This window comes from Oryctolagus cuniculus, chromosome 4 (genome assembly GCF_964237555.1).
Source record: "Oryctolagus cuniculus chromosome 4, mOryCun1.1, whole genome shotgun sequence".
NCBI lineage: Eukaryota > Metazoa > Chordata > Mammalia > Lagomorpha > Leporidae > Oryctolagus > Oryctolagus cuniculus.
This window is the reverse complement of record NC_091435.1, coordinates 161,412,194-161,440,117: the sequence shown is the minus strand read 5'-3', so window position 1 is coordinate 161,440,117 and position 27,924 is coordinate 161,412,194. Positions and strand designations below refer to the sequence as shown.

The window sequence follows — 27,924 nt, the reverse complement described above, 5'->3', positions numbered from 1 at the left end:
CTGCCACCTGAACACCCCAGAGTCTCTGTGTTGTGAGGATGCCCAAACCATGTGCCAAGGGAGGCCCTTGAATCCACAACCTTAGCTTGTAGGGCACCCCTCGCTCAGGTGTCAGGCACATACGTGAATAATCTTCCATGTGATTTCAATCTCCACCTCCAAGTTGCCATTTTTAGCTCAAAGTCTAGACACTGTGGAGCAGAGGTAAGTCATTCCTATTGTGTCGTGTCTGTACTCCTAACTCACAGAATCAGTGAGAGGTTGTTTGATGTCTTTAAGTTTTGGGGTTATTACAGAGCAATTGTAACTGGGTCATAGGACATATTTTGAATTTGGGATGCAGAAAACACGGATGGATTATTTATCCTTTCAATGGCTTATTTACCCTCTTAAAGTGCATGGGACATACTAGGCAAGGATTTAGAAGCCCAGATGTTCTCATTTCATATACTGTCACATTCAGACACATTTTTAGGGCCTTTGAAGAACAGGAAACTTCTTCCAGATATTCCAAAAATAACTATTAAAACACAGCCCGAGATGGACAACACCAAACTGAAAACTTAAATCTCATTGTGCCAAATGATACTAACAATGCAGATGACAGGCCAGTGGTACAGCTGAGACACAGCCTCAGACGTATCACGGAAGCTGGCAAGCTAAAGTGGCTTCAACAGGAGTATGCACTCACTTAACTGTCATAATGACACAGGACTCGTCTGTATCTTTTACAGTAAGAAATAGCTTATAAGAATCTTGCAGAAATTTTACGAGTTTCACTTTTTTCAGAAACAAATGCAGACAGAATGGGCAACATAGGACACAATTCTAGAAGGGCTCCTGATGGCTCCTATCACCTTCCACACCCAGCAAAGAGACCCTTTACCCTGGCAGGCAGAGCCCTGTACAGTACGTCCAAACCCACCTTCCATTCCTCCTGTCTCATTCCATACTCAAGCTAGAGCTTCCTGCTGAGCCTCCAACACATGCCCTACCTTCCTGCCTATGAGTTTTAGTTTATGTTACTCTTTTTGTCTAGGACACAAGTTCTTGATCTTGGATTTACAGATGAGTTTCAAGGTTCAGGTGTTCTTCCTGGAAGCGAAGGTAGCCTTTGGTGTAACCTTGCAAGTGTGCATTCTTCTGGAAGGAGGGGTCACAGGGGTTAGGGGAGGGTGCATGAGTCACCACCTCTTTTCCCCATTGAGCCCACTTGCCCATTCATTCATTGACAGATACATACTTAATGCCCACCACATGTCAGATACTGTTCCGTGTTCTTGGAACATAGCAGTGAGGAAAACAAACAAGGATCCTGCCCGCTTGGCACTTCTATTCTACTATCAGAATATAGATCAATGGCACAATATATCATGTAATAGATAAAATATACAATGCGTAAATTACTTAGTAAGTTAAAATACAGTGTGTTTTTTGGTTTGTTTGTTTTTAACCTGTGACGGGCATTGTGATGTAGCAGGTTAAGCCACTGCAGGTGGAAGCTCCATCTGTCTGTCCATCTCTCTGACTCTCAGATCAAAAAGTGCATGAGGGGTCAGCCTTGTGCCACCGCCTGTGGTGCTAGCATCTCACACAGGTGCCAGCGTGAGTCCTGGCTGCTCCACTTCTGATCCACATTCCTGCTAAAGCACCTGGGAAAGAAACAGAAGATGGCCCAAGTCCTTGGGCCCCTGCACCCATGTGGGAGACCCAAATAAAGCTCCTGGCTTCAGCCTGGTGCAGCCCGGTCATTGTGGCCTTTGGGGAGTGAACCAGCAGATGGAAGATCTCTCTCTCTCTGTCTCTTCCTCTCAAATAAATAAATAAATCTTCAAAAAAACCCTATGAGGATAAGCAGTCCTGGGAGGAAGAATGTTGTTTTAAGTAGAATAGTCAGGATGGGACCTATTATGACGAAGACTTGAACAAATTGATGGGGTGAGCCACATTCCAGACATGGGGGAAGGCAGTGCAAGGGCTCTGATGTGGTTGTCTGCCAGGCATACAAGAGGCAATGTGGCTGGAACCAAGTCCAGGAAGGAACGAGAAGGGGATGAGGGTGAGAGCCACTGCTGATCATGTGGCACTGTGAGAGGGATGAGGAGCCAACAGAGAATTCTAGGAGCAAGTGATGTCATCTGCCTTGGGCTGCAAAAAAGTCACCAGGTATGGACAGGGTGGAGGTGAGGACTCTGATGGGAGGCAGACTCGGTCACCCAGGCGAGAAACAATGGGGCCTTGGACAAAGGCGATAGCAGTGAGGTTGTCAGACGCAGACAGAAGGTGGAATAAATAAGACTCACTCACACATCAGATGTGCCATGGGCAAGAGAGACAAGAGACGGGAATGATGTCGAGGTGTGGCCTCGAGCTGGACGGATGGCACTGTCATCAGCCAAGACGAGGGAAGTTGGAGAGGAGATTTTCAGGGGCAAAGTAGGGAATTGAGCTTTCTCCATGCTTAGGTGGGGGTGCCTGGTTGGTAGCTGGATTTGCAAGTCAGGCCAGGTTTCTAAGGTAAGATTCAGAGCTAAGCATTTGGGAACCACTGATTGTATTAAGGAGCATCATCTGACCATCTAACAGCCCACATCCCTTCTAGGATCCCCTACAAACACCTTGCTGGTACCTCCCTAGTGAAAACTTTTCACCCTATTAAGTTTTTAATATACTCTCATCTTTCTTCCTATAAAGTCTAAAAATTGTATTCCACACAATTTTGTATCCTTTGTTGTGCCTGCAAAAAATACTGCTTAGGCCAAATGAAGACATTCTTTCAAACTCCTCCCCAGTATACATCGTTTTTACGATCACCAAGACCTGTACATGGTTCACAGTAGTGATTCTGATCCTTTTCTTACTCCTTAACATTTGCCATGAAATCCAAGCACTGGCATTCCTTTTCAGAGCACTGGTTCAAGTCCTGGCTCCTCCACTTCCAATTCGGTTCCCTGCTAATGCACCTGGGAAGTACTAGACGACGGCTCAAGGAGCCCCTGCCACCCATGGGCAGGCATGGATGGAGTTCCCAGCTCCTGTCTCCAGCCTGACCCAGCCCATCTGGGAGATTAAACAGTGTATATGGAAGTTCTCTCTGTCTCTCCACCTTCCCAAACAATCAATCTTAAACACAAATCCAAACTCCACTTCCATTTTCTCTGTAATGCAAATTATCAAACTAGTTTTTTTTTTTTTTTTTTGAAAATAGACTACTGGTAAAACACTATTTATTGTAAAGAAAACTTGGAAAGAATGTCAAAAGCCACATTTAGTTCCCTCTTCCCCTCCTACAGTTTCCTTGGAAATCAACTTTGGTGCTCTGCTTTCACTTAGCTGTGCACTCTAGTTCTGCAGGTTTCAAGTTTCTCACCCAAAAGATAGAGAGACTGGGCCAGGAGGTTCCAAAATTCCATAAATATTTCTTTTTGAAAAATCCTGAATGACTCTGTCAAAACACCAAAGTTGCTGGAGATAAAGCATTTATTATGCTTCAAACCATATGGGATCAAGATAAATGTTATTCAAATACAGACCTTCCAGTCAACAACATGGACTAGAACTCCCTTTTATTAACTTGGGAAATTGGGGAGTTTTTCCTTGAAAAAGAAATTCTTAAGAATGATATTGGTCATTTTCTATGGAACAGTTACAAAGATTCTTTTTCTGAATTCCTGTTGAACGTTTAAGTCTATTATAAGTACATCCCATCAAAAATAAGAGAAGTAATCACAAGGCAAATAAAATTATTACCTGTGTTTTGGGCCGAGTGTATTCCACGGGCCTTAGATACAATCTTCATGACTGAACTGCATTTTGTGATTCTTCCATTAAAGCTGTTTTAGCTAATTGTGAGGTTGTTAAAAGTGCTGCACTCACAATGTCCACAGGCCATTTTCAAGTTTGTTTTCATAGGGTTGTATTTAATCATGAACATCACAGTAACTTAAAAACGGCTCTTTTGAAAACGTATTTGTGGACACCCTCTATGGAATGATGAGAATTTTAGAAAAGTCACATCAGGCTCAGAGGTTAGGAGTAGAAATCAAACACAGGTGGGGAAGAGACAAAAAAACCAACCACACAAAAACCCTGTAACCAGAGAACTTTCTGTCAAGCAGCAGCTAAGTGGCTTTGATGGAAATGCCTCATTGTGTGACAAAGGGGTTAAAATACAGGATTCCTCTGGAACATTTCAGATCTGAAAGCTGTGGGAGCACAGGAGGCCAGGCAAGGAAAATCCTGCTCTCAGAGGAGATGGGTGAGGGTGGGAGATGGGTCTAGTGGTTAAGACACTGCCTGGGTTACCCGCACCCCATATCTGCGTGCCTAGGTTCATGTCTCAGCTCTGCTCCCCATTTCAGCTTTCTGCTGATGCAGACCCTGGAAGGCAACTGTGATGGCTCAAGTAGTTGGGTCCCTGCCACCCATGTGGGAGACCTGGATTGAGTTCTCAGCTCCTGGCATTTGGGGATTGAACCAGCCAATGGGGATGCAGTCACTACCTCTGCTTCTCCAATAAATTTTAAAAAGAGGAACAGGAAGAGGAAAAAGAAAGAGGAGGAAGAGAAAGGAGAGAAGAGGAGATAGATGGAAAAGACTGAAAACAAAAATAGCAAAAATCAGGGCTGGTGTTCTGGCGTAGTAGGTAGAGTGGCCACCTATGATGCTGGCATCCCATACGCACACTGCTCCAGACCTGGCTGCTCCACTTCCTGTCCCGCTCCCTACTAATGCACCTGGGAAACAATGGAACATGGCCCAAGTGCTTGGGTCCTGCACCCATGTGGGAGATCTGGAAGAAGCTCCTGGTCTCTGGATTTGGCCTGGCCCAGCCCCAGCTGTTGCTGCCATTTGGGGAGTGAACCAGAGGATGGAAGATGTCTCTCTTTCTCTGTCTCCTTATTTCTGTGTATAACATGGAGTTTTAAAAAAATGAATAAATCTTTAAAACAAAACAGACTCCCCAAATCACTCCCAAAATTCAACCACAACTGGCCCAATGATGGTAATCAGGAACCTCATTTTGACTCTTGCTGGATTAATCCCACACCAACCTCCACTATTACCCTCTATAATCAGACATTTTCAAAAGACACAGGTGTGGCCGGCACCGTGGCTCACTTGGCTAATCCTCCGCCTGCGGTGCCAGCACACCGGGTTCTAGTTCTGGTTGGGGTGCCGGGTACTAGTCCTGGTTGCTCCTCTTCCAGTCCAGCTCTCTGCTGTGGCCCGGGAGGGCAGCGGAGGATGGCCCAGGTGCTTGGGTCCCTGCACCCGCATGGGAGACTGGGAGGAAGCACCTGGCTCCTGGCTTTGGATCTGCGCAGCGCTGGCCGTAGCGGTCATTAGGGGAATGAACCAACGGAAGGAAGACCTTTCTCTCTGTCTCTCTCTCACTGTCTATAACTCTACCTGTCAAATAAAAAAAAAAAATAAAAAAAAGACACATGTAGCAGGCACAATCCTATGAGCTTCACAAGTATTAACTTCCTTAATTTTCCTGTGACCCTTTGAGATAAACTGTAACAGCCTCTTTAGTATCTAGACAGACACAGGGATCCCAGAACCTTGTTAAATGGCTCAGCTGTAATTCAAACCCAGCAGTCTGAATCCAGAGTGTAGGATCATGGCTGCTGTGCTGTGCTATGCTGGAAAGAAGGAGAACAAAGACACTGCAAATGAAAGTGTATGGTTCACAAGTCCCCTTGTCACACTTTAAGAAACTCAATAGTCCTAGGGAGGATCTTTCAGTAGCTGGAAAGCTGCAAAACACAGGCACTTTTGAAAATGATTGCCTCCTGTCCCTTGGGCATATACAATCTTATTACCAGCTCCCCCACCCCACCCCAAATCAAACCCAAGGAAAGCAAAGCAAAATAGTTGGAGTATTTAGCATCTAGGTAAAGGGGATGCAGAGTTTGGTCTACAGAGTGCCTGAGAGGCCAGCACTGAGGGGAGATCAGCAAATTCAGCCTCCAGTTCCACAGCGTGCAAGCAGTAATAATAATCTGGTTTGCTTACACCATGGGAAGGCTTTCCAGGACTTAAGAAAGTTCCTTTTCCCCTTTGTCCAAAATAACATAAAATAAAATAAATGAGGAGCTTACATTTGTGGGTCCAAGAGGATGTTGATACAAGTTTTGGAAATGAGAACAACAGACCACCCCCAGAAGGAAATTCCAGAGAGGAAAAACAACCCATCAGGGCACACACGCTCACAACCTGATTTAGCATCCTTCAAACCACAGTCTCCTCGAGGATTTTCCCGATTACTGTCTTCAGAAGCATGCAAAAGTTACACGGATTTTCCTGATTATTCAATGCAAAAGCCTGAGAAAGCTCCATGCGTTCCACAACAGACTTGTCTAATGTGAAGTTTACCGCCAGGCAGTTTGGAGGGTTACATTTTTATTATTGCTACAGGACAGTTCTGGGAACAAGAAAATATGCAAATCCTAAGAAATTGTATTCTCCAAGTAGACCAGAATCTTTCAACCGAACACCCTCAACTTCTTCGGTGGGGGCAGGGATGGGAAAATGTCATGGATCCCTTTGTTAATCTGATGAAAGTTACAGAATGCGCTTTCCAGAAAAATGCATAAGCATACAGTCATGATATACTGGATTTTATTTTATGGGGTTCACAAATCTCTTAACTCTCTCTAGAGCATTTTATATGTTCAGGTCCTAATGGAATGCCACAGACAGTTTAAGATGATGGTGTAGAGTGGCTTGAAGGCTCGGCTTATTGTTTTATTCATTTGCTTTTTTGTCTTCAAAGATTTTTATTTATTGAAAGGCAGAGTTACAGAGACACAGATGAATGAGAGAGAGAGAGCAAGCGAGCGAGCAATCTTCTATCCTATCCACTGGTTTACTCTCCAAATGGTAACAAAGGCCTGGGCTGGGCCAGGCCAAAGCCTGGAGCCCAGAGCTGCTTCTGGGTCTCTCACATGGGTGCAGGGGCCCAAAGACTTGGGCCATCTTCTGCTGCTTTCCCAGGTGCATTAGCAGGGAGCTGGATCAGAAGTGGAGCAGCCAGGTCTTGAACTGGCACCCAGATAGGATGCTAGCATTGCAGGTGGAGGCACAAGGCTGACCCCTCATTTACTTTTTGATTTGAAAGTCAGAGAGAGGGATGGCTAGTCAGATGGAGCTCCTACCTGTAGGTTTACTTTCCCAATGCCTGCATTGGGAGGTGGGCCAAAGCCAGGTGCTGGGAACTCAATATGGGTCTCTCACATGGGTGGCAGGAATCCAACTACTTGAGTCATTAATGCTGCTCTCCAGTGTTAGCAGGGAGATGGAGTCAGGAACTGGAGCTGGAATTAGAACCCAGGTATTCTGATATGGAATGTGGGTCTCTTCACCTCTAGGTCAAACTTTTGCCTGCCATAGGTAGGCCTGTTGTTGCAACTGGGTCAAAGGCCACTAATCCTCTCTCTAGCAACTCTCTGGGCCTCCTTTATTACATTGCCGAAGGAGGAAATATAGAGATTAAAAAGGGTGGAGGGACAGGCATTATGGCACAGTGACATTGCTTAGGGCACATGCATACCACACTGAGGGGTAGTCCTAGTTCTGGTTGCTCTGCTTCCAACCCAGCTTCCTGCTAAATGATGACATTTGGGAAGGCACCAGATGACGGCCCAAGTACTTGCGTGTCTTCTACCCACATGGGAGATCTGGATGGAATTCTGGGATGCTGGCTGTAGCCAGGCTGCAGTTATGTGGTGAGTGAAGCAGAGGATGGCAGATTTCCCTCTCCTCGTCCCTCACACTTCCTCTCTTTCTCTTTCTGCTCTCCCTCTCTCTTGGTTGTGCTGCTTTTTAAATCAATCAGTCGATCTTAAGATAAAAAGCATGGAAATAGCCAGCTACTATGGCCAAGCCTTCAATGTTAAGAGTTCTCAGAAAGGCAAAGAATAATCTGAATTTTGGGTTCTGTGTTTTTTCACAAACATGACTGAATTAACCTGAAATAAATCAACTCTCAGTAGCAGTTTTCCCCCAAAAGGATAGCAATCTTATAGTTTAGTTTAACAACTTTAAGATAATCAGTTTCTAGTGAAAAGTGAGCATCAAATAAAATAGGTAAAACAAAAAGGAAGAGATTTTTCACAGGAATCTCCATTGCTACTACCAAGCTCAGGAAACAATCTTAAATGGTCCAGTGTAGAATCTCATTGTTGATTCAGTCACTTGTGATTTATTCATAAATTAGTTTAAGCAAGTTTCCATTGACTCTACCACGGGGCAACTCTATGGTATAGTGATATGCAATTAATTCAAGAGACCCTCTCTGGGCTGCCAATAAGGTATGGCAGGAATACAGAGCCAAGTTTTTTGCCTGCTAAGGTCAAGTTTGTCATCACAGAGTATCAGTGAAAGAGGTGAATGAGACAACCACAATCCAAGCCAGGGGTGGCACACTATCATGGCTCTGAGAATTATAGTAAAGGCAGCTTTGTGTTGAGGATGACATGGAGGGTGATTTCATGTCCAGAAGGCAGAAAAGGGGCTCACTTTATTTGTGTATCCTAAGTGTCCACATGTCACTCGGTGTATGAGGTGGTGGCTATCAGTGCTTGAGTAGATGAAAGCTTAATCTTCCCACCTAGCTGTGCAGCAATTCCACAATAGGCAGACTAGGCTTGGCTGCTCCTATTACACCAATGAGGAAAAAATGAGCCTTAGAAAGTCAAGGTCCAAGGGCAGCACAGTTCATTCACTGCAGATACACGTCAAGAATTCAGGTCTCTTCCCACTATACACATAGCCCAACAAGGAAATAGCAATGAGCAATTTTTATGGATTCCTGAGATGGATACAGTAAAGGATGGGAGAGGAGGATTGGTAAGGTCATAGTGAGAACTATTCAGAGCTGCCTGATAATTTTGTCTTGCTGACATCCCACGGGCCAGTTTTGAGAAAAGGAGCAATAAGGGTATTAGTTACAGAACTGTATATGGGTAGAAGAATAGACAAGGAAAATGTCCTTACATTGTGGGGCAGGTTAAACCCACAAAAATCTGATGAGCAATGCTAAAAACAGACTTGCTTGACAAAGAAAACACATAATTTTTTAAAAAAGATTTATTATTTATTTGAAAGGTAGAATTACAGTGAGAGAAGGAAAGACACAGTGAGAAAGATTTTGCATCTGTGATTCACACCCCAAATGGCTGCATTGGCCAGGTTGGGACAGACTGAAACCTGGAGCCTGGAACTCCATCCGGGTCTCCCACAAGGGTGCAGGAGCCCAAGGACTTGGGCCATCTTCCAATGCTTTCCAAGGCACGTTAGTGGGAAGCTGGATCAGAAGTGGAGCACCAGGACTCAAATTGGTGCCCACATGGGATCCTGGCATTGCAGATGGCAGCTGAACCCACTGTTCCACCCCCAACAAGTGGTTTCCAAACCAGCTCCAGTAGACTTCCATTACCAGGGGCCTCGAGTTGGGTGACAAACCCAGGACAACCTGACACAGTTTTTCTGTCTTGGTTTAGAGAGTCAAGGGACAAGTTCAGGTCAGAAAAGATGGGGATTCATATGGAGAAGGTGAGACAGGAAGCTGGGGTGGCTTCCAAGGGAAGTGGGGTTCTCAGTCTTATCCTGAAGTCCTGCCATGCCCAACGCCCTGCCTTGGTTCACTTTCAGGAGCACAGCTGGACCATTTCAGCACAGAACCCTGGATTCACCCACGCACAGCTGATTCCGGGTAAGCAGCTTGGAGTGGTGTTTGCAGTCAGGGAGCAGATTACATAGATCATTGTTGGTATTTTACTTGGACTTAAAACTCACATTGTGTTCTAGCAGCTGTAGGCATGGGGTCTGAAATGCCCCACAAGTCTACGAGGCAGCTCTAGCATATTTAAAGAACGCGGTGCAGGTCATTGTGGGCAGAAACAACATTCACATTGGTGCTTTGGAAAAACATTACTGGCCTGATTCTCTCTTCCTGCAGGCTAACTGGGCAGAGGCTCCTGTGGGTAGCATAGCTGGACTCCAGTAAAGCAAGCAGAGCATGAGCGGGGGTGAAGAGAGGCATGAAACAAAGGAGAACAAGACATGGAGGAAAATCAGGGCACTATCCAAAGGAAACACTGAAAATGCTTTTTCCAAGCAATGTGTTCACCTCACTAGAAAACATACAAAGGTCTGGAGGACTGGTAAAATGGTTGAAACCCACAGCACTGAGGATCGCTTTCAGCAGAGCCAGCATGGGCAGGTTTCAGATAAAAATTCCTTAAAGGATAAGAAACAGGTGGCATTCAAAGACGAGGCCCCAGAAAGGACAGACACAGGCAACCTGTGACGAAATCAGATGCAAGCACATAGAATTCACTAAGGAAATGCAATTTGTTTTCCTGTGATCGATAAATAATCACATGAGCAAATGGACAGAAGGAGGAGCCCCCGATGAGATTCCTAACCAACACCACCAGGAAGAAACACAAAGAATTAAAGAAAAACATAGATTAGTGGAAAGCCAAAGAAGAAAAGAAAAGAAAGCCAGCTAGCCTCTGTTCATATCCTAGTGAAAGGGAACACAATGAAAGACTATCTGGTTAAGCCTGTATTTAGGAATAAATAGCTCACTAACCAGTTTTAGCAAGGATGAGGACAGCCAAGTTTTAATTGGAAATAACATGGCCTTGCACCAGAGGCTTGTTCCTTAAACTAAGGCATTAGATAAAACCAGGTTCACATTTCTTCTACCCTTGTGTCGGGAAATGGGAGCACAAAGCCCAATTGGCCAAATAAAGGAACTGGACACTCCACAGAAAAACCCTCTCAACCCGTGATTGATGTCCACTGACACCTCCGCACAATGACACCATGGGAACTGGCAGAAGGTACACACCAGGCATAGCCAGGGGCCACGCAGCCCAGCCTCTTTGGGGGAAGAGACAAATCCCAGTCATTGTCCTGGATTCACAGCAACCTACTTTGGAGTTGTGTGCATGCCCTGAAATGTGGAATTTATATATTCACTCATTCAGGAAATACTTACATGGAGACTTCTATGTGCCAGGAACCACTCTAGGTGCTGGGTATCCAGTGGGGAGCAAAGGAGACACAATGCCTTCCCCTGGGAGTTTTACACGTGACTGGGGGAAATAGACAATAACCAAGTAAACAGCTACTTAATAAAGCATCAGGCAGTGGTGAGTGCTATGGAGACAAAAGGCAGCAGGAGAGAGTGTAACTAGAGGCAGGTTCGGGCAGGAAGTGAAGCAGAGATGCCTGCTCGGCAGATGCACGGCCTTGCACTCTGGCAATTGTCTCTCGGCTGAAGTCAAAGCCACTGCTCCCTCTCTGGGAAGCACTATTGTCCATCCTGAGATTAACAACTTGCCTCTGTTTATGCTGATATGGCCTGATTGTGCTATGGAATGCGAAGAGCTTTGAAAGGCCAGGGAGTAGAGAGTGCCACACATCATCACGACTGTGGCAGGCTGTCGTTTTGGTGGGAGCCAAAGATGCATGCTTCTGGAAGTTCCCGGTCTTGGGTAGGCCCCCCCCCCCGCCCAGTCAAGTGTGGTCTGGGCCTAACACTCATTTTAATCATCAGAATCTAATGGAAGCAATGCTATGCCAATTTCAAACTTCATTCTCGTGGAAATAGATTGTGCTTTGGCGTGCTGGGTGAAACCAGGTGCCGTGTAAGGTGTCCTGCTCACTCAGCACCAGCTCCTTGTAAGAGCCCAAACTGGCCATGCAGTATGTGGACCAGGAAGAGGAACAGAGATGCCTCCCATCAGCTCCAGCATCATCTCATCAGTGGAAGGGATTTTCCTGCCTCATACGAGCCACCTTAGCTGACCCCACATACAGCAGTCCTACAAAGAACTGTACAAATTGCAGAATCATGAACAAAGACATAAAATGGTAGTGTAATCCACTAAATTCTTGGGTAATTTTGCTACTCAGTAATAGTCAACCAAAACAATGATTTTCCATCTCCAACACAAAACACATAATAACTTTTTCATGTACAACTTTGGCTTGGAAATTTTTCGAGGGGTAGGCTTAGAATTTTCTTGGCTTATTGTCTGTGTCTTTGATTTTAAAACACCTAATTTGAGAACATGAATTGCTGGATCTCAAATAGCGGAAAAAATATGTTCTGACTTAAGGCTTAAAAATAGAGATATGTGCTATTAGGAAGACAAGAATATGTTTCTGCTGACCTATTCATCTCACGCAGGCCAAACTTACGTCCTGCCATAATTCTGGAGGTAGGAAGCTGAACTAGACTTGACCTCAGTTAGCATTTCCCAACTCAAGTGACAATACCCCACCCTGGAATTCCTGACAACACTATCAACCTCGGACAGCAGCCCTTGCTGGCCACTGTCGGAAAGTGCTGGCAGCAAGGTCTTGTTCACACAGAAGGGACAGATCTGCATGGCTTTATGCAGAGGAAAAGGAAAAGCAAAGCAATCAATTCACCCTGGGGAAACATGCTGAGGCCATGAATTCACCAGGTAGTGCAAACCGTCAGCTGTGGTCACAGAGAGGATGCACCATCCTTCCCCTCGCCACTGGGTCTTTTCCGTCTCCACTGGGGATAAATAATGTGCAATGGATGATGGAGACAGCTAAGCCATGAATGGGTAATAGAGACCAGAATACAAGGGAACATCATGTCTGTGTTACATAAAACAAAGATCTGGGAGGGTGTCCAACCCAGGGAGTCATCAAGATGATTCATTACCGCATTTCTCCAAGTGTGGTCCCTAAGGTGAGCAGTGTCGGCAGCACCTGGAAGCTTGTTAAAATGCAAATCCTTGAGTCCTCCCCCCAAATGACTAAATCGGAAACCCCGAGAGTAAACTCGCCAGCAGTACTGAGCATGCCCTCTGGCCAGATTTGAAGTTAGGAAATTAATAACATGCTGAAATTCCAGAAAAAAGGTAGAATCCCTATTTATATTTATTTTTAACCTTTAAAGGAGCAACTTTAAGCTTTATTAGCATTTAACATTTACTAATGTATAACACTAATTCTCTTGTTCTTACTTTACCTGTAAGTCTTGTGTTATTTGTGGTAGCAACTTCCACAATCCAAGGAATTGCAGATTATTATTCCTATTTGTTCATTTGCTTTCAATTTAGTGTAAAATCCTGTCTGTTACTTACACCCACTGGCAGATTTACAAACTGTATTATCTAGTTTTAATTCTACTTCTCCATTTCAAATGGCCAAGCAGCTTAAAGGATTCCTGCAAAGAAGTTACTAAGTCCAAAACCAATAAGAAAGTGGTGGGGCTGACAGTATCACAGAGCTCCCTGCCACATTGTTCTCACTATAAACTATTATTGAAAATATTTTAGTGAAAATCAAAATAAATTGTCACCTAAGAGAATGAAATATAAAATATTTAATTTGCTAGTTCATCTTAGAGTTTAAAATATGTATTTTTATGTGGGTTGGTAATATAAACACACTAGCAAAGGAATATATTTTTATGATCCTGTTTGGTATATCCAAACAAATACAAATGCAGCCACTTTTTTCTTCCCCACAAGGAAAGCAGAAGATGTAAAAAAGAAAATCAGAAACAACATGGGAATGATGACACATGGCTATCTGTATGCAGTGTAGCTGTATGTAGAAGGACATATCCCAGTTCGTTTTAACCAACAATGTCACAAAGTTAGCAGAAAATTCTATGCAGAAACATTTAGACAGGATTTAACATGTTTTTATAAAAAAATGTTTTGTCTCTTGTCTATATCAAAACTTTTTTTTAAGATTTATTTATTTATTTGAAAGGCAGAGTTACAGAGAGATTTTTCATCTGCTGGTTCATTCCCCAAATGGCTGCAATGGCTGGGGCTGGGCCAGGCAAAAACTAGGAGTTCAATACTCTTTCTGGGTCTTCCATATGGGTGGCAGGTGCCCACGCACTTGGGCCATCTTCCACTGCTTTCTCAGGCACATTAGCAGGGAGGCTATGGGAAGTGGAGTAGCCAGGAGCTGAACAGGTGCTCAAATGCGATGCCAGCATCCTAGGCTGTGGCTTAACCTACTGTGCCATAATGGCAGCCTGTCAAATCGCTACTTGATCAACACTATTTCTCTTATGAGGAAACTGAGGCTAAGAGAGTCTATATAAATTTATCAAAACTCCAAGGGCAAGATTGAAACTTCAGAATATGTGTTGGATTTCATAGCCTGCTGGTATCATGTGACTGTCCAAATGTGGTCTTTCAGCCCATAAATCTTCTGAGGATCATGATTGATGATCAGGTTCATCACCCAAGATTAGAATCACGTTGGAAACTCAAGTCAGAGAGTTTGCAATGATCCTGGCAAGACAGATCAGAAAGTCGTTCCCTCAAGGATTCTAGACTAGTTGACAGTAGTGAGGACAGATAAGGTAGAGTCTTCCATATTGATACTGCAGGTAATTTTACCTTATCCTCCAATGCTGGGAATACTCCCACCTTATCTCCTAGTGCTAGAAGTACTCCACCTTATCTCCAGTGTTGGGAGCACTCCTACATTACCCCAGTGGTTGAAGTACCTTATCTCGTAATGCTGGAGAAGTACTCCTTCCTAATCCCCAGTACTAGAAATACTCCTATACTATCATCGCTGCTGGAAATACTCCTGCCTCATCCCCAGTGCTACAAGTACTTCTACCTTATTCTCAGGTGGGAAGTCCTCCTACCAGATCATCCTATCTTCAGTGGTTGGATTTGCCATATGTCTTGCAAGCAATGCACGAGCAAGTATGAACGATTGGATTTGTGACTATATTAACTCTTCCACATGACACATTGATTCCCTTCTTCATCAGATACAAATCCTGAAAACAGTTATGGATTTAAATAGGCTTTTAGGCATTTTGCTGATTTTACAAAATGTCTAAACCTGAAGTTTCTCTTACTGTCATTTCTCTCCAGCCTCACTTGGCTGATAACTTAAATGCCCCTGTCAATGAGTTTGGAAAAGTAAATTTGAACAGGTTGAACTTCATAACAAAGTCACAGTCATGAGATAGAGAAAATACAACTTAATCTACCATTTCTAACTGTGCTACATATGACTGCTAATTTTCTTAAAGCATTACCATCCAGTATCATTTCCAGGAGTGGTGATATCAGACTACCTTAGATGGTACAGAGCATAGCTCAAGACTGCCAATTCCATTCTTGTCACAAGCTCAAGATCTCTGGTCTTGTCTGCCAATGAGGATGAGAAGTCTAACCCATTTTTCAGTTGTACTACGAAGCCTGCATTCCATATCTCATCAGTTCAGAACTCCCTTGCCCATACTTTAAATTTTCATGCATCCTTGTAGTTTCTTCAGAGCCAACAAGTATGTACGAAGCCTTGGACAAATCTATGCAATTTCTTAGGCTTGGGCAGCTGAGCCCTCCAGGTAGACACTGCATGGTAGCCTCACAGCATCAATGTCACCATCTGGTAATCTCGAATAGTTTCCTGGACTACCTGCTCCTACACTCTCAACAACCACACGTTTAAAACCTCTTCCCTCTCCTCCAGTATCTACTCCCAGTGTTTTCTCTACTAACCAGCAATTCTCTCTTCAGCTTCACAGCAGTGTCCAATGAGAGCAGAGCTGGCTTCACTTGGTCACCATTGTCTTCTTTTGGGGGGGCAGGCACAGAGTAGGGGCCCCTGATACTCATTTGAACATTTACTGTTTGATGAGAGACAAGAGGCTGCTTTCAAACCTTGACCCTTGGGGCTGTGCCCTGCTCCCAAATGCCACTGAGCCCTGTAGGGGGCCTCAAACAGCCTCATCCAAACAGCTGTGTCAAAACATCCTGTGTTGATGGAGGCAGCCATCAGTCACTTGGAGCTTCCTGATTAATTGGTGAGGGACAAGTAAACCCCACTCTGCAGCAGCTGCAGTTTGGAAGTGGTGTCCCACTTTAACCACAGGACAAAGTTGCTAGCAGCAAAGAGCCAGGGACTGGTGAGCTCATCTGAGACACACAGGAAATGGGAAGTAAAATATAAAACAATAAATTCAATAAAAATGCTAATTCATTTAGCCATCCATTTTTAATCATTTAACCATCTAATTAATTAATTAGTTTTGTTTGGACTGTGGCTCCTTCCTGGAAGCATTTAGGGCTGATGCCATGAAAAACATAAATACAATAACTCTAAAGGTTACTGAAAGTAACTCGGGAGGAATCTTGGTTTTCTCTCTACTCCTTGTCTCGAGAAAAGTCCCGCCAACCAAGTTAGAAGATGTTGTCACCAGGATGCTCTAATATGATTCACATTAAGAAAATTACAAACAAATGGATTCCAAATAAATGGAAACATTATGGAAGTTGTATGTGAGTAAGGACGGGGCTGAGAACCACATGGACAGAGACTCCAGTCTCCTTGCCTTGGCCACCCTGGAGCAGACAGTGCACAACTAAGCCACCTCGCCACAGACCCACGAGTGAACCCAGCTGAGATCAGTCACCCCCAGCGCAGAGCAGAGCAGAGGAACCAGTAAGAGGACCAACTGCCAGCTACAGACTCGCAGAATCCTGAGCTGACTAAACAGTGGTTGTGTGAAACAAGTACTTTTGGAAATGTTTCTTGGCAGCAAAAGTCATCACCTCCTGAGAACAAATCCTTATTTCCTTCACATTCTAGCTGCACTGTATGGATTTTCTCTTCTTTTCCTGAGTTCATTTAAATTTAATTTTTAGATGAATTTCTTATGATTAAACCCCATCTTTCCTTGGAATGACTATTGGGCTTAAGAGTCGTAGGGGTAATACAGAGCTATGAATTCCACCTAGCAGCCACAGGTGCTTCTTTTTCATGACAAAAACAAAAGCAGAAAGTCTGCAGAGTTAAGTCTGACTCTCACAGCCCTGGACAGCTTTGCTAACTTAGTTTTATTTGGGCTTTGTGTACTTCTCGGGGCTGGGCTGGTGGTGGCTGAGGTAATGGAGTTTGCGTAGAGAACACTTTTGTCCTTTGGGAGCTTGAGTCAAGGACTAACTTACAGAATGAACATTCTCCGATGCCATGCATGAGGTGGTTAGCAAACAATTCAAACGCTAGCACGCCTGCCCGTCCTCCCATTATAAGATAGTCCATATTTATAAACCAAGCCAAACCAAACCCATACAAAACACAAACACAGAGCGAAAGGAAAGAAAAGACTTAAGAACACAAATGTGTACTTCAACTTGCGAATACAAACATGCCAAATACCTTTCAGGGAGCATGCATGAGAATGACAATTTAAGCTTAAGCTCTCTCTGGCTCCCATATGTATATAAAAGGTTTAAATGAACAAGAAAAACATGTTGGGATTAGGATTTGATTCCACAAAGCTTTTATAGTCATATAGAATGACTAGGAGTTACACTAGCTTCAAAAGACACCCCAAGCAAAAGCTGATTTTTATCAAATTGCATTAACACTTTCGGGACCAAAGTTGTTTTCACAAAGTAGTTCCAGAACGAGGAGTTTGTCAAGCTGTGTAATGTTTATGGCTTGAGGGTTTTCACCTTTTAACTCTCAAATTCCATCAAAAGAAAAAATCATGTGTTTGCTTATTTCAGTGTTAAAATTTGTCAACAGATATTAAACTTAACACTTCTGATAGATACATGGATGGTAGGACCAGTCCTGATTCAGTTGGCTACTTTGCCTCAGAGATCATTACAAACACATGCCTCCTGAGAAGTTATTTCATTTTCATGGCTTGACCCAACCACTTGCCAACATATCAGATACTAACAGTGTTTAGAAGTTCATCATTCTTGGGGCTGGTGTTGGGGTACAGTAGGTAAAGCCACTGCGTGTTACAATGGCATCCCACGTCAGAGCACAGGTTCCAGTCTTAGCTGCTCCACTTCTGATCTAGCTCCCTGTTAATGTGCCTGGGAAGGCAGTGGAAGATGTCAAGTGCTTGGGCCCCTGCCCTCCACGTGGGAGACCAGGATGCAGTTCTGGGCTCCTGGCTTTGGCCTGGCCCAGGCATGGCTTCTGCAGATCTTTAGGGAGTATAACCAGTGGATAGAAGATCTCTCTCATATTGCTCCTTCACTCTCTCCGTCTGTCACTCTGCCTTTCAAACAAAAGCAAAAGATAAATCTTGAAACTCAATTATTCTTGATCTGGTAGCATGAAACTTCAACTCAATGTTGTATGATTGCTCAGAATTTCTCTACAGACAGACCCCTCTACCTGCATATGTTGAGTGGCCTTTCTCCCAGTCTTGGTTGGGCTCAGCTTTACACCACATCCATCAGTCTTCACAAGGGTCCATAGAACCCCCTCATTTCCTCTCCTCTATGAAATCCTCTCATTAACTGGTTAATGCCACTCAGGATCATTGGTTGCTATTCTCACCCTTTTATACTACCATGTCTGCTTAAGTGTTTACAGGAGTTGATAATGGAATGAACGAAGGCCTTCAGCAACCAGGTGGACAACCAAATGCTGCTACAGGGATATACTCGGCTCCCCAGTCAGGAGACAGCAGCTTGGGACATCACCCCATGCCAGCGAAGAGTACCTCATTGCCCCATGTCAGCAGAAGTAGCTCTAAAGACAGATCATCGTTCCTCTACCCCTCCTGGACTTTTGGGATTAATGTAATCCTATACAACTCCTGCTTTATAAAAAACAAAAGTAGGGAATGTTAGTAAAATGGCACAGTCTTAATCTATGGTGTGATCTACACCCTGACACCATCCTAGGCTCTAGCTCCCACTGCCATTGCTGGAAGCCAGGTGGCCACATGGCCCAACCACTGGTGTCAGCCCCACCCCCATCCTAATGGGATTCGCTGCCCCTGCTTCCCTGCCTGCCCCCTGGCAAAGTTTCAAAAGGACCTGTTCCTGAACACGTGGCTCTCTCTTCCTCTCCGTCTCCTGACCTCTGTCTCTCTCTCTCTCTCTCTCTTACACTCCCCTCCCTCTTTTCCTTATTCGCCCTTTCCCTCCAGTCTGTCGGGTTTCCCCCAATAAACTCTTTCCTTCAAAAAAAAAAAAAAAAAAGAAACTTCAACTAAGACTCAGGGGTGGGCCCCGTGATGTGATACAGCATCTCATATGAACGCTGATTTGAGTCCCAGCTGGTCCACTTCCCACCCAGCTCCCTGTGAATGACCCTGGGAAAGCAGCAGCAGAAGATGGCCCAAGGATTTGGGTCCCTGTCAACCATGTGGGAGACCCGTACGAAGCTCCTGGCTTTGGACTGTCCCAGCCCTGGTCTTTGAGGTCATTTGGGGAGTGAACCAGCAGACGGAAAGCCTCTCTTTCCCTTTTCTGTCTTTTCCTGTCTCTCTGTAACTCTGATTTTCAAATAAATAATACATAAAAAAATAAATCTTTAAAAATGACTTTCAGGGGTTATGATAAAAATAAACATAACTTTTTTTCACACAGTACTAAGTCTTTTCATACATGTTATTTGACTCTATTCTTGAAATAACTCAATGTTTTCCATCAACGTCACTTCTTTAAAAGAAGATTTATTTATTTGAAAGGCAAAGTTCCAGAGAGAAAGGGAGGGAGGGAGAGACACAAAAAGATACCTTTCATTCACTGGTTCATTCCCTAAATGGCTGCAATGGCCTGGGCTAGGGCAGGCTGAAGCTAGCAGTAGGGAGCTGCTACTTGGTCTCCTATGTGGGTACCAGGGCCCAAGCACTTGGGTCATTTACTGCTGTGTTCCTGGCCATTAGCAGGATCAGAAGTGGAGCGGCCGGGATGTGAACTGGTGCCCACATGGGATGCTGGTGTCACAGGTGGTGGATTTACTGGTTATACCACAATGCTGGCCCCTATAACTTTTTTTTTTTAACTTTTACAGCTCATTTCAGAAATGGTTTTCTGAAAGAAGACATTGAACTCATCACCCATTGGATAATCAGCTTAGAAAAGTAAGCCAGGTTAGAGGAAATTTGTAGAACCTATTGTTAAGCTCCTGATTCTGAGCTAATACCATGTGCAACATACACTTTCTTCATTCTCTATGTGAAACCATACACTTACAGAGTGTCATGGGATGCATGAAACTCAAACGTTTCTTTCCTATTGTCTGTTTTTCTGTCTGCTTGGATCCCCCGATTTCTGAAGTTCTGTCTCCTTACCTTTTCCCATGCACCCCTTTCTTATACAATTTATCATCCGTAACAGCAGTTCTGGGGTGTGCATTTGGAGCAGCAGTTAAATCCTTGCTGGCGACATCTGCATCTCATAGTTGAGGCCCCTGAGTTCAAGCCCCCCTCCACTCCTGACTGCAGATTCCTGCCGATGCATGCCCGGGGGGACAGCAGGTGATGACTCAAATACTGGGAGGCCCAGAGTGAGTTCCCAGCTCCTGTATTTGGCTTGGCCCAGCACTGGCTATTGCAGGAATTTGGAGAATAATCCGGTGAAAGGGAAATCAATCAATCAATCATTTTCCCTTCTCCTTATAAACAAATAAAATGAAAAATAGATATTAAACTTTGCCACAAAGGAGCAAATAATTATTATTCCGTAAGTATTTATGGCCCTGGTATCCTTTTGGAATTGCACAAACACAGATTTGAAGAGTAGCAGACCATGTACCTCTAAGAAAGACAAAACATACACTAAAAAGGACAGTGGCTGTTTAGTCCAGTAATTCCCAAATGAAAGAATGCATTTATTTTAAGGAACTGGATTCTGAGGAATGCAATTTTGGAAAATTTTCCTTTCAAAATATTCTGTTCTTATTGACTTGAGAGACACACATGCATTCGTGTGTGCACACACACACTCACAAACACATCAATCAGTTTCCATCTCGTGTGCACTTCCCAAATGCCTGAAACAGCTGGCCTGGCCCAAGCCCAGAGCTGAGAATTCAGTCCGAGTCTCCCACATCAGTGGCAGGGACTCAGATACATGAGTCATCACATGCTGCCTCCCTGGGTATGCACTGCAGGAAGCTAGAATCAGAGCAGAGTCAGGACACAACCCAGGCACATACCAGATGTGGGATGCTGATGCCCCAGCTGTAACCTAACTGCCAGGGCGAACCCCTGCCCTAAATATTCTTTCCTTGCATATAATTTTTTTTCCTTAAGGATCATCCCTAACTCAGAGGTCCATGTTCTCTATTAAGTCAAAACACAAAAAACTAGTGCTAAGGTAACCAACAGAGATGAATGAAAGAAATGAAATTAAACTGATTTTAATTTTCTCTTCTTTTTACACCCTTTCACTTTAAAGATCAAGGGACAGAAAACTGGAAGAGTTCAGTCGGGAAAATGCTATGACTATCCCATAGGCATGGCACCTTGCTGGGATCAGAGAAAGTGAGAGCAGTAAGACCGGACCTTCATCTCTTAGATTCTTAGAGTCTCCTGGAGGAGAACACAGAGCAGAATACCCACACAACGATATAGAGTAGCCATTCTATACTAAGTTGTTTTCTTCAACTCAGGACTTTAAAACGGCATCTGAAATCCTCATTTTCCAACCATTCCCTAACTACCAAGAAAAACAAAAACAAAAACAAAAGTCTGCAAAATGTACATGGGAGGTTAGCGGGTGCACACTGTATCAGGAACACTTGAGCTTTTCACCTATCCAGGACCAAGCTCTGGCATCACTCTCTCTGTTTTACTCATCTCAAAGCAGCACTGGACTTCACCACCAATCCATCAAGGCCATAGCCTCTACCAACTTAGAGTCGTAAATTTACTTTGTGTTTCATAAGAGATTAAGCTCAGGCCAGGCTGCACTAGCTATCATCTTGATTTCTGCTCTAGCAACTTTATAAAGGACATGGAGAAAGCTTGGCTGCCAAGATGGAAGAATATATCATCAGGTGTACCATATTCAGCAACAGGTAAGAAGAAACCCAATACAGTGGCCTAAACAGAGGTGAACTGCTTTTTTCATGAAATAATCAGCCCAGGTATAGGCAGTTTGCTGATGTTTGTTCCATTCAAGGTAAAGAACACTAGTGTCTATTTTCTCTTTTCTTTCTATCTGCAAAGCAAAAACATTCCCAGAATTCCTATCCTAGTGGATCTCCTTTCCATCCCCTGGAGCAGAATGGTGTCACATGGCTATAAGAGAAAAAGCAACAGCAGACTGAAAAGGCGTCATGGCAAGTGATGAAAGGTCTTTGCCCCAAGATCAATCCTGATTCAATTCTTGAGGGTTTTTGTTGTTGTTGTTTTGTTTTGTTTTGCCATGGCTAGCATTCAAGTTCATCTGCTGATAAAATGTGAAAATACTGAAATACTGTGGTAGGTTATGAATTAAAAGGGCGCACATAGAAGAGTTTCAGTGCTCATTCTACCTCCCCTTCATGCCACAGCCAACCTCATCATTTTCTTAAATTCAAATAGAGAAGAAATCACTTGACAGACTTTGGAAAGCTACTGAAACTACAGCTATACTTAACACTTTGAGTATCTCTTTTGCATACTTAACAACTTGAGCACCTCTTTTCCACCCAGTTATGAGTCCCTTCTTCATTCATTCAATAAACACTGAGGGTCTACTGTGTGCCTGGCACTGGGATAGGTGCTGGAACTGAGATGCAAGAGATACTGTGTCTTCCTCCACGGATTGTGGCTTTTGTGAAGATGATTATAAAGCATTAAATTATAATTGTGATAGCTGCTACAGAGGGGAAGTGCAAAGTGAGATGAGGGCATTAGAGGGAAATTAGCCCTGGCTGAAGTGTGGCAGGAGACGCTCCTCTGAGGATCACTGCACGCATGCTTTCTCAGCATGGTTGGAGCCTGTGACATCTTAGCTGAGATACCTGCTGTGGGGCTGCCTTGCTTGTTCTAAGACATGCAGCAGCATCCCGGGTATTTACCCAGAAGTTCTTCCCTCCCAATTGTAGCTCCAAACATTGACAAATCCCAGGGGGACAAAACTATCCCCAGTTGGTCACCACTGATCTAAACAAATACTTGAAAGATGACTAGGAGACTCAGTCGCACCAATCCATGCTCATCTTTAACCCCACTCTCTCCCTATGGTAAATTTTCCTGCTCTCCTGATTTATCCAAAGATATTTAAAAATTACTTCTAGGAAGTCTTTGCTGAATCACAAGCCTAAGTGGCAAATTCCTCTGCTTCCCACCCTGAACAAACAGAAGTTTCATGATTTTTTTTCCTTCTATTTGCTATTGCACAAACCATGGGGTGCCCAGGAAGTCTGAAAACACTGACAGTGCTATTTTGTTTCTTCTCAGGCTGAAAACGTTGTAGATGACATGTCTATGTAGTAACCTAAAGCTCCAGACCTTATGGACATCCTCAGGCATGTTTTATGCTGGGTGTGTGTGTCGATGCTACAGCATAGATAGGAGTGAGAAGACGGGTGGCCTCTGAGAACTCATTTTCTTGCTTTACTCAGGCATAACTGGAAGGAGCTGCAGGGGCCAAGTTGAGTGTTCAGTTACTTCTTCTGCCTGCATGTCCTTCCAGATGAAAACAGACTAGAGGACAAGGGCGATGCCCACTTAGCTCACAACGCAGGACCCAGGATGCCAGAGAGAGGGAACAACAAAAGATCCGACTGATGAGAATTCTATATGAAACAATGTGACAAGGACTCTACACACACACACACACACACACACCCACCCTGTTCCTGAAGTGGCAACTCTACCAGGCTTGATTCTTCATAACTGCATGCTCAATAAATGTGAGACTTGATTTACATTGGCCTCAATCTCTGTCAATGGCTTACCAAAGTGAGACCCCCCCCCCTAAAAATTAGTGGGGAAAAGCTGGGCTTTGTCCTACTTCTAAATCCTTCTCTCCTGCAGAGGGCTCCCCCTGAAACTTCCCCAGTCTGTCGATTGTCCATCCAAGTGAACAGCCAAGGACAGGAAAGTTGAAGTGTGGCAAAGTACTCCTTTCCTGCTTTGTAGAGCCAGATGCTTTAAGTGGAAAACGATTAACATTTCCTCTGATACTAAGTAATGTTTTGGCCAGAACCACACATTGGTTCACATGTCCAGGCATCTCAGAGGCATGAACAGATAACACATGCACATCTCTTTTTCTCTTTACTACAAAAGGGAGCCTGATGGTGGTAGCACATCACCTGTGAAGAATGGATTGGAAATTTTAAAGAAAATAGGGCTTGGATGGATGGATGGAAAGATCCAGGACTTAAGGAACCAGGAAATTGAGGTTGCCCCCTTTCCTTCTAGAACCTTCTAGAATCAGCCCAGCACAGTGACTGGGTGCACTGGCGCCAGGCTCCTCACTGCCTCAGAGAGGGAGGCAGGTCCACCCATCTTTGCATTTAATGTCACGATGCTTTCTGAATGCTCTCTTACCTCACACGTTCCTCACCAATAGCCAATGGGCTGACAGTCATCTTTCTCACACGCCCAGGACAGAGGACTTTGATTCAGTATTTCCTGCATGCCTCCAGCTGAGGCCATCTCCACTGTGGGGTTTTACCAGTTCAAGTCTAAATGGAAGCCCAGAATCTTGAGCCAGTCACATGTGATTCAAGCCATCACGTGGAGACTGCCAAAGACAAACTTCTGTCCTAGGAAACCAACAGGGAGCCCTGTGTTGCAGAATATGGGGTTAGCTGGGCCTAGCTGATACCCTGGAGGGCAACACCACACAAGCCAGCAGGATCCCTGCTTGTGGGTGTAGGCGTAAAACCAGAACATTCTACATTCTACATGGGGAAACGCTCTTAAATTCGGCGAGCGGTGTGAGGTTTTGGTAGCGAAAGACAACAGGATTGGATCCTGGGAGCCTTCTTTTTTAGGGTGTTTCACAACAGCTTTGTGTGTTCAGGTTATTCTGGCTTCCACCTGTTAAGTTAGCGTTGGGTCTGTAGGAGATAAAGGAACCGGAACTTTTGAATAAAGTCTTCAGCAGTGAACACTAGTACCCAGACGGGCCTCAGCTCTCCTCTTGGAGACCTCATCCTGAATGCCCCCGGCTACACCAGATACAAATCTTTTCCCAGTGAGTTTTGGGAAGGTCACGTGAAGGGTTCTTGCGGCAAAACCCTACATGACCCCAGTGGAAAGGGCTCAGGGCAGCCGCTGTTTCCCAACTGGAATACAAGTATACGGTATTTTAATAACATGCAAATAATCGAATAATTCAGCAAATTGCTGAATGCCAGCCTTATTTTCTAGATGAAATTGAATAAATAAATGACCTAGGTCCTTGTGAGTAATCAGATTGTCCAGGGTCTTACAGAAACCCAGAGAAGCATCTAAGAAGTCAGTTTGGTTTACTGAGCCCTTTCTTTTGAACTTTCCTGAGGATCCAAGGGAGGGTCCTGGTGGGCTAGCAGCTGCCTTTTGGCCACACAGAAACTAGAGAGTGTCAGTGACTCCGGGCAAAGCCATCGACGACAGCCAGCAGATAATTCGGTACCTCAACTTCCCAGCTGCCTTTCTGCAAAGGTGGCAAGGAGAGCATCTCTGTTATTACCCACTTGACTGAGACACCAGGCCACGCTCAAATAGGGCCTCACGTTCCAGTCACAAAAACCAATGATGTGACAGCAGCAAGGGCACTCTCACAGCAGAGTAACCCACCCCCCAGCGGCAAACGTCACTTCCAAATGTTCTCTGCAACGAGATGCCCGCCATAAGACATAAGAGGCTGAAACTCGGCAGCTGGCTTGGTGTGCAAATGATGGCTTTTATCAACTAAGTGACCAAAAGACAGCCCATGGGTCTCAGAAACACTTCTATGCTTGGTACTTTGCTTAATTTTGTGTGTGTGTGTGTGTGTGTGTACCCATGTATGCAGTGGTGCTCAATAATGGTGAGTTCACCCTGAAGCCTGTGGTTCAAAGAGAACTATGGTGCTGGATATTCACAGAGAAAGTTAAAAAGTGTTTAGAGTATTTTTAAAAGATTATTTATTTGAAAGTCAGTTACAGAGTCGGGGAACAGATGGTCTATCTGCTGGTTTGCTCCCCAGATGGTCACAATGGCCAGGACTGAGCCAGACTGATGCAGGAGCTTCGTCCAGGTCTCCCATGTGAGTGGCAGGGGTCCAAGCACTTGTGCAATCTTCCTCTGCATCGCCAGGCCATTAGCCGAGAGCTACATTGGAAGTGGACCATCCAGGACACCAGCTGGCATCCCCTGGGGATGCCAGCATTGCAGGCAGCAGCTTTACCCACTACACCACAATGCTGACTCACTTGTTGCCTGCAGGTAAACTCAGTTCAGCTCTGCATTCATTCATCCAACAAACACCTATTGAGTGTCTGCTCTAGATCCTCTACTTTTCCAATGCTCTGGGGATGCAGAGGACAAAAGGACAAATACACAACAAGTCGTTTCTTTTTTATAATTTTTAAATTCATTTAAGGTGAACAAATTTCATGTATTTCCTACATGAAGATTTAGGAGCACAGTGATACTTCACACCCCTCCCTTTCTTAGTAACTTTTACAGCGATGTACTTTGTTTATTTTATAATCATAAGCTTGACCCTCAGCTAAGTGAAGAATGTAAGGAATACTGAGAAGAAAAACCACTGTTCCTCAGAAGTGCGTGTTTCTCTACTGCTGGAACTCGCATCCTAGAAGAGGAGAGACAGAAATTACTTAAATTTTTATCTTACATATTCAGGTAGTAGTAAGTCCTCAAAAGAAACATTAAGCAGGGTAAGGAGGTGGGGGAGCACTGCAGGTGCAGAAGCCTTGAGGTGGAAGTGATCCTGGGGTGTTGCAATCATGACTAGAAATGCAGAGTCCTGAGCCAGTGGAGCAAGGATGCAAGTGTAGGGCAGGAGCTAAGCTGACTTGCTGATGCCTCCTAAGAATAAGTACTCCAATAGATGGAGGAGATTTTTCAAGTCAATGCTGCAAATTCTCTCTGAGGAATGAAATGCTTCCTCAATTAGCTACCACGGTGGTGATCAGGATTCTGAAATGGAGAATCATGTTGCTAGAATTCTTTATTATTGACACACGGCATGTTTTGTCAGCATGCTAGTCTATGGGGAACATATTATAATTGTGTGTGTGTGTGTGTGTGTGTGCGCGTGTTTGGTGGGGATGGCTAAGCAGCAGGATGGTGGGGATGTGGCTGACGTGCCTAAATACATCAAAAATTGCAAAATGCACATTTCTGATTGCTATCTCTCCTGGCTGAGTGTATGGCCAACAAAGCTCTCGCTTTTCAATGACATCCCATTCCAAAAGATTGGGTCTAATGGAGCTTAGGTTTGTGTGAAAATGATTTCTGTGGGGGCAGGGATTTGCTCATCACAGCACTCATGACGATCTGCACCTGGTTACTGCACACATGTACACACCCTGCCCAGCTTCCTGTCACTCCCTGCCATTGTGACTTCTTCCTGTGGCCTGCCAGGGTCAGACACTACTCCAAGAGGAGCAGAGCAGGACGCTCTGCGTCTCCCAAGTGAGCAGTTCTACTGTGTCCATCATATCCTCTCATTCTGAATGTGCTACCAACCATTTCTTGGAAAAACACCAGCCCTCCTGGTATTGCCTGGCCAGGCTACCCTTTCAGTAGCTGACACTAAACTCAGGAAGAGTTCAGTGGAGTTCCAGGTAAGGAAAGAAGTGGCCATCCCTGTCTGAATGGTTCCTGTCATTGTTAAGAATTTGTTCCAAGTATCCTTAAGTGGGTGGCTGGAGAGGAAGGAACACGGCCCCTTCTCCCTCGGGGATATCGCTAAGTATTTGCATCCAAAAAGAACTGGGCCAGGCCCTTGAGTCTCAGAGAAATCTAACCTTTGGCACTTGCTCACAGCAGGTTTAAAACCTACTATGGGAAAATGTGCCTAACGTGGCATTAGAAAACACTATGTACTCAGGTATTTGTGGAATTTAATTGTGTGTGTTTTAAAGATGTTATTTATTCATTTGGGATGTAGAGTTACAGTGAGAGAGAGAGACAGAGAGAAAGGTCTTCCATCCGCTGCTTCACTCCCCAAA

The 27,924-nt window shown here is 44.4% G+C and overlaps 1 protein-coding gene and 1 long non-coding RNA gene across 2 annotated transcripts in view; one reads left to right on the top strand and one right to left on the bottom strand.

The window, feature by feature from the left end:
- The window catches only part of RARB (retinoic acid receptor beta), a 436,317-nt gene that overhangs the window by 249,651 nt on the left and 158,742 nt on the right, over positions 1-27,924 (bottom strand). The gene's annotated exons all lie outside the window — the stretch shown is intronic.
- On the top strand, positions 12-19,899 carry LOC127482848 (uncharacterized). Its single transcript, XR_007908705.2, has 3 exons — positions 12-204; positions 9,661-9,721; positions 19,828-19,899. It is a non-coding gene; the product is annotated as an uncharacterized lncRNA (long non-coding RNA).